The sequence below is a fragment of the Paroedura picta genome, chromosome 4 (genome assembly GCF_049243985.1).
Source record: "Paroedura picta isolate Pp20150507F chromosome 4, Ppicta_v3.0, whole genome shotgun sequence".
Lineage (NCBI taxonomy): Eukaryota > Metazoa > Chordata > Lepidosauria > Squamata > Gekkonidae > Paroedura > Paroedura picta.
Window position 1 is genome coordinate 42428511 of NC_135372.1, and position 12977 is coordinate 42441487.

The following is a 12977-nucleotide window of genomic DNA, read 5'->3' on the forward strand; positions in this document are numbered from 1 at the left end:
TCGCCGAGCCTCGCGGGGCCTTTTCACAGGCAGTAACGTTCCGCGCCGCCTCGCGATGAGATTGCTGTTCGGAACGCGCAGGGAGGAGACAGACAGGAACAGGCTGGCCGCGGGGGGAAGAAAGGAATCACTCCGCACGCCGGAGGGGGGAAAGGAGTTCGTCCTCGCCTCAGCGCGGAAATTCCCAGGCTGCTGCTTTCCTCATTCACCTCCCCCCCCCTCATTTGTTCGCTGCAGAATGGGTCAGTGGAAGCTGCTGGGGCTCTCGTCGTTTCGACTGAGAATTTAGTTATATTCCCTTTCTGGGGAAGATTTCCACCCCACCCACCATTTTTGAAAACCATGCGTTTAGTAGGAAAACGAAGACGGTGTTGCCTGTAGTTGTTGTGTGTCCCCCCCCCTTTCCCCTCCCCCCGCCATTGATTTGTAGCCTGTATAGTTACACCCTCCAGCGGATCGGGATACCAGCCTCCAGGTGGGATTTGGGCACCCCCTGGAATTATAACTGAGCCCCCGGGGAGGGCGGTATATAAATATAATTAATAAATAAATCACCAGACTAAAGAGATAAGTCCCCCTGGAGAAAATGGCCGCTTTGGAGGGTGGATCCTGTGGCATTGTACCCCTAAGCTCCCATCTTCCAATATCCAGGAGTTTCTCAAGCTGAATCTAGCATTCCTGCCTCTCCATCCCCTGCTGGTGGCCAGGTGGGGAATGGAAGTAATGGAGACAAATATAACTACCCTCATTTATATCTGTGTACCATTTGTGAAACTGATGCTGCAGGTTTATTCAGCTATAAAGTCATGTGCTGCAATTCGCTTCCAAGCCTTTGTACCGAGAATCAATACATTTTATTTGGGAGCAAACCCTGTTATTGCTGAGTCAACACTGAAGTGTGTTGCTTTACGGGGCGGGTGTGCCACATGCAACCTTCAAAGCAACCTTGCCATGGCCAGAAGTTTAAACCCTACTGAGTTTAGCAGTGGGTGAAGCTGCATAGTCCATGTCCAAACCCAACACCCAAACAAGACATTCCCTTTCCTCTTCATAAGAGCAGGCCCTGGTAATCCTGTGTACAGAAGTACACTTTCCATTGGAACCAACTGCACTTATCAATAACTTGAGAAGACTGCTGCAAATGCTGCATTCTGTAGGTGTTTGTCTTTCCATCCCTCCTCTAAGCATTAAGCAACAGACTGACAAATGAGAGTCACCTCTCACCTTCAGACCTGGTAGCTTCAGCTCTGGCTCCCAGAAAACTGGGAAACAACTGTTCTGTTACCTGGCAGCTGAATGTGGGTCAGTTCAATGTACTATTTTCTGGGACAGATTTTGTTTGATATTTGCGTGCCATGTGGCTAGAGATGGAAAGACGCCAGTAGCTGTTTTGTTTGTATTTTCTCTGCCAATAACAATCCTCACTCATTAGAAACTAAAGTCTTACATAATTTCACAGGTTCTGCATAAATCAAGCAGCAATGTGAGAGAGCTGCCAGACCAAGGTATGTAACCAAATCAAACATATCCATCTGTTTCACTTTGAATGGTAAAATGTCTTATACAAATGGTAAAACATCTTAAAATCTGTAGTTATGATTTTGATAATTCAACAGTATGGTGGTTAACAAAACCCATTCTTCATAATTTTGCTTATTATTCTAGGCATTTGAACATGGTATATTCTGTTTCTCTCCTACCCAGTTCCCGTGTTCTGAGGGTGAAAACTGATTTTTTCTAACTTGGCTAAAGGTTATCTGTGCTTTACTGCATGCTTTCTTTTTTTACATCTCCCCAGTCAATATTAGTGATAAGCTAGGACTAAAAAATAAAAACATTATTATTATTATTATTATTATTATTATTATTATTATTATTATTTGCTTTTTTCATCAAAATCAGAAATTGTATAATAAAATTCCAGGACTTTCTTAAGCAAGTCATTACTTCATAGTTATCTTCAGATGAGTTTGCCTTCTCCTGTAATATATCTCCCACACCCTGTGTACGTCACAATGTTTAGATTACTGGCTACACCTCACCTGATGCATTTTTCTTTTTCCACCACCTTTTTCCTAATCTGCTGTTCTTTTGAAGTTTCAAAGAGATTCATCTAGCACCTTGAAATCAAATAGTGTAGTAGGCGTGGCAGGGTAGCAAAAAGGAAGAAACTTAGTGCTAGGCGGTGGTTAGTAATTTCAGGATGGTGCTTGCATGAGCAATACTTTAAACACTGGTTTCTCCTTCAGCATAATACTTGGGGCAATAGTTTATAAAATAAACAGCTGGCAGAATTTGGTTGCTCATCCAGATTAAAGAGGTGTGTGAAAGACATCATGACCAATTGTGGCCACAGGACTTAGTAGTCATTCAACCATTGGGGAATGGTAAAGGGTTTAACTCTCTGCCTACCACCCTTTCTTCAAAACAGACTGCTGGATGATTTGGTCACATATTTTGTTTGGTGGATACATATTCTGTTCTTTGTTTTCATTTTTACCTGTTGCTGTATATAAAACCAACATTATGCTTTTAAAAGGCTATATGACTTTCTAAAACTTGAATTTATACTAAAATATAAATAGGGTTGCTTGATTATAGACTTGCATTTTTAAGCATTTGTGCTACTTTTAGCTGTCACTGGGAAAATATTCCACATTAGAAGAAGAAGAAGAGTTGGTTCTTATATGCCGCTTTTCCCTACCCGAAGGAGGATCAAAGCGGCTTACAGTCGCCTTCCCATTCCTCTCCCCACAACAGACACCCTGTGGGGGTGGGTGAGGCTGAGAGAGCCCTGATATCACTGCTCGGTCAGAACAGTTTTATCAGTGCCATGGCAAGCCCAAGGTCACCCAGCTGGCTGCATGTGGGGGAGCGCAGAATCGAACCCGGCATGCCAGATTAGAAGTCCGCACTCCTAACCACTACACCAAACCACTACACCAAAGTCATATTTCTAGCTGCAGAAGATATTTCAGGGCTACTAGATGAAGATTTCCTGCAACATTTACTGTTTTGTTAATTGTACAACATAATTCCTAATTGGCAAAACAATTTCTTTTATAATGGATTTCCAAATCCAGAACTGTGGAGGGCTTTCCAGTATGCATAAAAGGTAAATTATTATCATTATTAGTGCATTTATATTCTGCAGTTCCCAGCACAGCTGGCTCATGGTAGACCACAATGTTTCAATGGGTGCAGTTTTTCTGGTTGTAATATTGTTATAAAGAAGAAACTCCCATCTGCCAAAAGAATATCTTCTGTACATCTAGGAGCTTTGTTAACAGGCCTACTACATGTAGGTTAAACTGCAGCAGCAACAGGTGCTTGCCCCCCCTTTAAAGTCAAACATATTAGTACAACCACCTATCTGCCTTTTTTTGTTGTTGTGATAGGTTGCACAAAATGCAGACTTATCAAATAAAAAATTAAATGTGCAGTCTGAAGAACAGTATACAAATTCAAGATTAACCCACTATTTTCACTTACTAAAATATAATAACTTTAGTCGGAATGAGTCATGTGTTAGACTGGGTGACTGCCCTTTTTCACCATTGACAAACTGGAAAGCACATCTGCAGTTATAGCATGCCCTGACCTGGGTAGCCCAGCCTAGCCTGATCTTGTTAAATCTCAGAAGCAGAGCACAGTTAACTGTGGTTACAATTTGGGTGGGAGACCACGCATGAAATTCAGGTCCACTTTTCAGGCAATGGCAAACCACTTCTGAATGTGTCTTGCCCTGAAAACCCTATAGGTCAACATAAGTTGGCAGTGACTTGACTTGATGGTACTTTACACACTCAAGAGTTGTATCGTATACATTTTCAGCATAATGCTGTAAAAGGGCATCACTCAGTTGTAATCTTAACAGCTTCACGCCTAAACATAGGTTCTTGTAGGAAAGCCACACTGAATTCAGTGGCACTTCCAAGTAAATACATGATTAGGATTAGGCTGGTAAAAATATCAAACTTTTAAAAAAGTCACATGTGGTAGTTCAACTGAGCCAGTTCCTAGAATTAACAGGCTGCAACCTTCAGATAACAGATGTCTGTTATTGTTAGATTATGGAAAGTATTTTGATGGTAGCTGGTCAGTAAAAGAGTCCTAGTAATTAAAGGCCAAAAGCATGTCAGAGAAACTAGATAATTTACATTATTAACCCGAGAATATTCTGTCATTTAGGCAACTGTCTCTCTGTAAAAGCATTCTATGCTTGTTCTGTGTTTCTGGGGAACCATTCACAGGGGGATAAGCGGTTAAAATCATGTGTGATCTGAAATATTTCATGTTACATATTATTTATTTAGAAAATTTCTCTGCCATCTTTCCAAAGAACCCACCTAAGGCAGCTTACAAAATAAATCATATCATAATCTTAACCATTGGCCCTTATATAATTGTAAAAGGGCCATGTAGGCAACCCTGTCTGGCCTGCTTAACACCCACTCAGGGCAGCTGTCCCACCCTTGAGTGCTGCCTCCTCTAACCGGCTTGCCTGTCTGTCCAGCAGCCAGCAATCACCTTCTGTCCCCCACCCTTGACCACCCCCTCTTCCTTCCACTTCCCTCTGAGGCTCAGAGTCTGCAGATCCCTGCTGCCTGAGAGCTGCCCCTGCCAGTGAGTTCGCTAGCAGCTGCCTGCAGCCTTTCTAGATCCTGGGAGGAGGGAGAGGCTGACCACAGAATTCTTCCACACACACCCCAACCTAGCGTCCCTTGTATTCCTGAATGCTATGGCCTTGACCCCTAGTCTAGAATAAAACTTTGCTGGTCTTAAAGGTGCCACTGGACTCAAATTTTGTCCTGCTGTTTCAGACCAGCATGGCCACCCACCTGAATCTATTTCTATGGGTTAATTTTCATGCAGTAAAAACAGCGTGGAAGCCACATCCATTGATGTGGTTCCATGCCCATCAGTCAGTTATATGAGCATCAGTCAATCATATGAGCTCTCCTGATTGTCTTCCTCTCATTTGTGCTTATCATTCGTGCTTATCTATATATCTTGTTTCTAGTATTCCCAAATATAAAGCAGAAGTCTGAGATTGCATCATTGGGAAGTGACTCTCCCGCCTTTGTGGATAAATTTGAATAAGGCATGTACCAGCTTGGAGTGATAAGGATATTACTTTACTACCTGTAGCTTGATTTTCCCATTCAGTTTCTGAGCTAGAAAAAAATGCTCAAGTAATCTCTGGGAACCCATCATATATAAATACCTTTACCCTACAGTTTCCCTTGGGCAAAACAATCTTCAAAACTATACTGTTGTGAATCCACTGTAAATAGAAACTATATGTGAACTGCACTCACAGTAGTTCAATATATCCTAGCACGCTTTAAATCTACGTAACATTGATCTTACACTTCTGTGCTTGGGACAATAAAATGAACTATTAAAATAGGTAACATACCTGTCACCTTTCTTAGCCGCTACAGCTATTAAATTACTTAATATGACGAGGGAGACTGAGTATCAACTGTAGTTGCAGAGAGTGGTGCTTATCTTTATATTTTTCAATTTTGTGAGGAATTGTTACAAAATATATTTGTCCAGGGTCATGTTGGAATATGCAAAATCTGTAGTGTATATAGAGGGTCATCAGCCCCCGGGCTGCGGCCCGATACTGGCGGGCGCAAATGCACATGCGTGAAGCTGCTACATAAACGCACATGCACGGAGCTGCCGCACATGTGCGTTTGCATTTGATTTTTAAAAGCCCAGAAAAATTCTTCTTGTGATGGGGGTGGGAATGTTGACCACTGGCGGTTGAGGCAAGAAAGGTGCAAGAAACCTTCTGTGTGGGCACTCTGTTACTGCCAAGAATGCCTCTGCTGTTTTAAAAAGATGTGACATTCATCACTAATTGCTGTAGATCCAAGGTTTGTTATGAAAGTCATCATTTTCTGAGCCTGATTTTTACTTCAGAAAATAAATTTACTACGTTAGTGCTTCAGAAAATAAATTTATTTTTCATATCAAAGCTTGAGACATCTGTCCATCAAAGCAATAAAATAATCTCTGAGCACAAATACTTCAAATGATATTTTGAAGCCAGAAGATAGCCTCAACAGGATTTGGGGCAGCAATTCTATTTTCTTAATACTTTTCAATATCTTGTTTCCCATATCTTGAAAGCATAACTATAATACTGTCTTCTTTAGATGGAAAGTTTATTTGGCTTATTTTCATAAATTTAAAACAGTATAGCAAAACAGAATAAAATTTAAAGTAACTATTAAAAATTAAGTTGACATGAGTGTAATGATTTCTCTAGCCTTCTTAGTAATCCTTTGCAGACTTTTAAGACAGTGATTCCCAAACTGGGGTTGAGACTTAAAAGTGGGTCATGACTGTCTTGCAGGAGGAAGGAGGTAAGCAGGTTTAGCTGGTAGAAAAGGTTTAATGGCAAATTTGGGGTTGTCTCTGCCCGAATTGTGAAATGATCTTAAAGGAGAACCTGTCACCCAGTAATATAAATGCACTAGCTACTAAAGATATGAGATTATTGTCTTTAAATTGAGGTAGAGGAAAATAGAACATAATTGCTTTGCAAGTGCATCCTGAAAGTTGTTTACAAGCGTGTACCACTTCAAAAAGTTGGGAAACCACTGCTATAAAGTTATTACAATAATTAATTCATTTTAAACTGTCCTTCCCAGAGGCTCGTGGTGATTTACAGTGTAGGAATATATATATATATATAATGAATAACGTAGCAATAATGTGCTGGAGCGGCTGTATTAGTTGTATTAGTTGTGCATTTTATATGCTTTAAATATGAATGTGTGAATGCGTAGGGAGGCCGGGTTCATTGGGGGATTTATAGGCCTCAACCATAGGCCTATTACCCTTATGACATAGGCCTATTACCTTATGACAAAGATAAGATAATGAGGCTATACTCAGATATTACAACCAGATCTAATTAAGCTAAGCAGCAGCCTCACTGAGAACGAGGAGCGGAAAATAAATCCAAGCGGCAAATCTCTGTTTAGAGAAGTGTGGGCTTCTAGAGCACAGTCACTTTAAAACAGATCCCAAAATGAGGGCAAAAATAAGTCTTGGAACCCGGCAGTATTTTAACTGATGCCCTGACCAATCAATGACAGACTGCTTTGCTATGTCAGCGTTGGAGGTGCCAGGGAGGAAATTAACCCAACAAAATACAGAGATCTACACCTACTACTGGGGGCTCTCAAAGCAGGTTCCACAAATGTAGCCACTTATATCCGCTCCTGGATATCTTGGGGGAAAGCTAGTGTCACCGTGGAGCAATCATAAAAGTTGCAGAAGGAAAATTTAAAGCGCTAAATATCAGAATGGAAACCAAATAACGTGTAGATGACTTTTGTTAAATCAGGGTCACAGGGAATAAAAATCCCAGTTCAGAGTCACTCCTGGAGTGTTACTACCCATGTCCAGTTTGAAAAACCCTAGTTTTGTTTGAAATAGTGTAAGCACTCAGTTTACGTCCTGCAAATCAGGATTTTAAACCATGGTTGAATCCAGGTATAGAATCTAGTTTTTGAGCAGTAAACAGCTCTTTCAGCTAGGGGCCTGGCATTTGTATATCACAATGAATAGCACTATGCTTCAAACCAGAAATCTGTAATTCTATGCAAGGAGGGAGGCAAGTTTGCCAAGTTTACACACACCTTGATGGATCTTATGATGGTGTCTAAATATAGTCTGAAAGAGTAGTTTGCCCAAAGAAGCCTTGCTGACTTCACGACAAAGTTTGAACCACAAATTCTTAGTTCAGAAGACTAGTCTCTCAGCCATTATGCTACTGTAATTGAGATCCTAATGTCTGCATTGCATCTTGTCTTTCATTCTATTTAGGTTTATGGTGCATACACATTTGTATTTGCTTTCTGTTGCTTCTTGGACTCTTACATTAGACGTGCATTCTGTAGTTATCAGACCCCCTTAAAATTTTTGCTTTGTGCTGAGATTCCCCTCCCCCTTTTGTTTACAGAGGACAAAGTCCCGGAAGGTCAGTAAAGCTGGAACCGGAGCTAGGAGTGGTGGAACTGGTGGTGGGTGTAGGAAATGCAGCTTCCTCCACCTGCTAGGCTTTTACAGATCCCCTCTCATTTTAAATAATTTTAGTCTATTCTGTATTCATGTTAGTTCCTAGTTTAGATATTAATGTTTTTCTTTATAGATCTGTTAGATAAAACTTAACAACTTACATATTTGAAGCAGTAGAATAGACGAGTTTGCAAGTATAAAAAAATTAGAAGGGCATTTGAGGCTCCAGGCAGCAAAGCCAAGGTCAGAAGACTTCAGGATTTCCTTGTTTTTATAGCACAGCAAGTTATGCCAGGGAAATATTAGCTTTCCAAACTTACACAGCCTTCAACATAATACTAGCGGAACTGTATCCATTATTTATGTTATTTTTCTATTTATCTTATTGAGAAAATTTTGTGCTGACTTTCTGTTCAATGAACACTGAAGGTGAAGTGGTTTGAAAATGGTGGAAAACATAAATACAGTAGCAGTTAATTTATCTCAGACATTTTTGCTGCAAACATGGAAATTACTTCATGCTGGTAGCTTTTTACAGAATCCCGTTTCTAATGAGGCTGTCATCCCCCCCCCCCCACACACACACACACCAGGTGGCTTGTAAAACTTTGTTATGTCAAGCCTTTGAAAGGCTGAAGTGGTAGTTTCATTTTGGATACTACTTGGGCTGGCCATATTTTTATTGTGCAATTTGATTGATGGTGATTTGCATGTATATCGTTATTTTATGGTTGGATTTAATATTAACATTGTTTTTATGGCTTTATGTGGTTGGCTGGTTCGAAGACTATGTAGAAGAAAAGGATTTTCCCCGTTATGAAGTTTTTAGGCTTGAATCCCATTAAGATAATGTTTGGAGCACTTCCTTTGAAGAAGACAAGTGGCAAGGTTAATTGGCCGAATTGGCAGTCTGAGGAAGAGTCATTAAAATGGACTTTTTATCCTGAATACCATCTTTGTACTTTTATTATTTGGATACCATTCCTTATCTACATTGCAACACCCAAGTATTTTGTCAGAAGAACTCTAAGGAGTCATTTGTTTTATTACAATTATGATAATGTGGTTCAGAGAATGTTTCCCAACTCTAACATATTATGTGGCATGACTACAACTAATATAAATCATTTGTATTTGGCCAACATAGTATGTTTTTTTGTTTTTGTGAGTGATGGTTTGAAAGCTTTGGCAGGTGGGGGTGAGTTTTATTTATTTATTATTCATATTTTTATTTCTTTAACGCTCCCTCTTGAATGAGTTGTCTCTGGGCATTGTACAACAATAACGATCAGCAAATATTTTGTTTATAAATTGCCAATAAAATTGTAAAATCATTTAAACACAACGATCAGATGAACTCCAACACACGTGGAAGTTTTGATCACCTGCAGTGAAATCATTGTCTTTACCACTTTCTCAGTACATGTTGCATTCCATGGAAAGTCTAAGTACACAACTTTGTTTTTGTCTAGTGCCGTCTAACAAGCAGGGTTAGAAGCTTAATAGACAAAGAACAAAGATGCCACTCTCAGCCTCTGATGAGCAAGCAGCATAAACTAGAGGGTGAGTAGGTGGCAAGTCTGAGTGACTGTGTGAAAGGACATATTTGTGATTTTCATTCCAGTTCCTGTCTATGACCACCCGAGCTAGTTGTGGCTATTACGTTTGTCTGGAGTAATGCAGACCATCACTTATTGCACAGATACCCTGCTTTTTCTCCAGGAAGTTCAGAGCAACTTAAACATGGTCTTGCATGCAGCCAACAGGCCAGACATATTTCATTTTAGCAATAAGTCTTCAGATCACTCTCCAGGCCTTGAGTGAATCCATGTTTTTAGTGGATAGTGTTATGATCTGTGCTTTGATTCCTTTCTGCCAGTCAAAGTCCCTTTAAGACCTCAGTCCTGGAAAGGAGAGTGGATTGGAAGTTTACCCTAGTTCTCTTCCTTTCCTTCAGCTGGCTCCCCCATTGCCTGGACCCAAGACCAGTCCGCCTTCATCAGCCAGGCAAAAAAGGGAGCAGGTCATTATTACAGCTTCATGTTTGCCAGAGTAGAATTTCCAATTTACAGCTTAAATCCTTAGCCAATATACCTCATTAGTCTCTCTATCCTAATATGTAATATGATTAAGAATCCATGCATGCACACACATAAAAAGGGGAGGGGGTGAGAAACCACAGTAAAGAGTCAGGCCATTATTTTGTGCGTCCCACTTAAATTTTATGAACAGACAAGGATTTATCAAGACAGCAATTGGCAGACCTGATATCAGTGTGTGGTGAACACATTTTCGTTTCAGTTTTTAGGTTGATATGAACAGTACTGATAACATGTTTGTATGGGGCACTGAAAAGTCAAAGAGGCCACAATATAGAGACAATGTAAGGGTATTTTCAATAATGTACTGTTGCAATATTTCTTTCACATGTCTTCTTCTGGGAGCTCGTGCTAGCATATATGAGGTCATCCATTTCACCCGTACAATAACCTAGGAAAGAGGATTAGAATGAGATACCCAGATACACTCAGTGAGCTTCATGGCTGAGCAAGAATTCAAACCCATGTTTCTGCAGCTCAGGTCTTGTCGTCAAGGGCTGAGGGATGAGGTTGAGCTGCTTGTCATTCAACTAGGTGACAGTGGTCTGACCATAGTGAAAACCCTGTTGACTGCTTAGACAAAGGCAAACAGTACAGACACTGCTGGGAGAACCAAGGTGAATAGTAGAGTGGCGACCTCTAATTTGGAGAACCAGGTTTGATTCCCCCGCTCTTCCACATGCAGCCAGCTTGGTGACTTTGGCCCAGTCACAGTTTTCAAAGCTTTCCCAGCCCCACCTTCCTCATAGGGTGTCTGTTTTTATACCCTGCTTTTCACTGCCTGAAGAAGTCTCAAAAAGGCTTACAAATACATTTCCCTTCCTCTTCCCACAACAGCCACCCTCTGAGGTAGGTGAGGCTGAGAGAGCTCAATCAGAACAACACTATTAGGGCTGGGACTAGCCCAAGGTCATCCAGCTGACTGCATGTAAAGGAATGGGAAATCAAATCCAGTTTGCCAGATTAGAAGCCGCCACTTCTAACCACTACACCACACTGGCTCCATGTTGTTATAGAGAGAGGAAGGGAAGGCAATCATAAGCCACTCTGATACTCCTTTTAGTAAAAAGTGGAGTTTAAACACCAACTCTTCTTATTTATTGACAAGGATCGAGATGGCAATTTTGGGATTAAATCTCAAAAGAAAGGGGCAAATAGGCAAGTTTGAGGCCAGATCTATTAACCAATTAGCTGTCCAGCTGTAGGAGAAAGTTTATTCTACATTCAGTGAGTCACAAGTTCTATAACAGAGCCACTATTCAGTTGCTGTAGATAATACTAGTTTCAGTCTCTAACCACGTTTAAGAAAGATCAGGTTTGTGCTTTGGGATTGTGCTGTCACTCCCTACCCCAACCTTTTTTCTCTAGCACTTGAATTTCTCCTTCAGCATCCAATTGCCTTTCAGAGGGGCAGGCATGTTGGAGGGAACCATAGCAGCAATCAGTTTGGGGCTGCCTCCAGCAAGAGGAGCCCACAGTCTAAAGGGTAGTTGTCCTGGTATATGGCTGAATGGTTTAACTTTGGTAGAGACTGAGTCCCTCGTTGGAGCCCTGTCTCTGAGGATGGCCAGACCTGATATTGTTTAGTCTGACTCTTGGGAAAGAGCACGCTGGTGTAGGTGGAATATTGTATGTTTGTGTAAAGGATCCGACCAGGTGCTTAGGCAATAAAAGCCTGTTTGGTACCATAAATGGAATTCAAATCATAGCTTGTAGCCATAAGCAATTTAATTGCCTCAGCTAGACTTCTCCTGTGACTGTCTGGAGATCTGTGCTGCTGAATGAGTCTTGATAAGCAACTTATACATGAATAAATCTTCTTTGGTACTTTTATACTATTCCTGCCTCAGTGACCTCTGTGTCCTTCTTGCTCACAAAAGAGCAAGAAGGCAGCAAACCCTTAGCCTTTATGTCTGTTGCCCCTTTATAACTGAGGAGAAAGTTTTATTAAATGGTAAACACAGAACAAGACACACCTATTTCTCTCTCTCTCTTCTTAAAGATAATTTAAAAATTATTTGCTTGTAACTTTCAAACATTACATACATAATTTCTGAAATCAAACAGTCCACTCTAATTCAGCAGTTTTAAAATTAATGTAATTAATGATTCTTAACCAATTGGTGCTTATCTCTTCAAAATTTTTGTTGCTTTGGAATGATGTAGGTTTAATTGTAGGGTAAGACTCCTTCATCTTTGTGAACCACACCCTGACTTCAGAGATATTCTTTGATTTCAAGTGTTGTGCAAATGCCAAATGTGCAGTTATAAATTAAAGGTTATAATTTGTTATTTCTTTGGATTTGTCATAATAATTTGTGGTTTTATATTTGTCTACCTAAACCAGACTTCCTTTACCAGGGTCTTATGAAACCCTGGGGTTTCTTCGCAGGCCCTGGAAGAGTTTCCTGAATGGGTGGGAGTTAATTAATTAATGATTGATTATAAATAAAAATTAGTTAAATATTTACTGGATGATATGACCATATATGGTCATGTCAGCCTGCCTCCTCCCCAATGGCCAATGATGGGCCTGGAGGGGATAGGAAGGGGAGAGGCCCTGTGTGGGCATGTACACAGCTATGTTTCCCAACCATATTCTGCACAAGCACACCACTTCTGGGATTTCACGAAGCCTGAAGAATGGTTCATGGGTTTCTAAGTGCTTAAAAAGTTGAGAAAGACTGACCTAGACCCAAAGCTCAACAAAATAGCAACTTTCCTCCATAATAGTGCATCTCTTTGACAAAACTACCACATGTGGATGAAAATGGCTAACTCTACATGGCAGTACATACATTCAGCAGTACAAGAATTATACATTTTTGCAAC

The 12977-nt window shown here is 40.5% G+C and overlaps 1 long non-coding RNA gene across 1 annotated transcript in view; it reads left to right on the forward strand.

Annotated features, from left to right (window-relative positions):
* Positions 1–16: 16 nt before the first annotated feature.
* Positions 17–12977, forward strand: part of LOC143835281 (uncharacterized) — a 125521-nt gene continuing 112560 nt past the window's right edge. Inside the window, exons 1-2 of the long non-coding RNA XR_013230061.1 lie at positions 17–242; positions 1460–1505. This is a non-coding gene — a long non-coding RNA (uncharacterized LOC143835281). The remainder of the gene's footprint in view (positions 243–1459; positions 1506–12977) is intronic.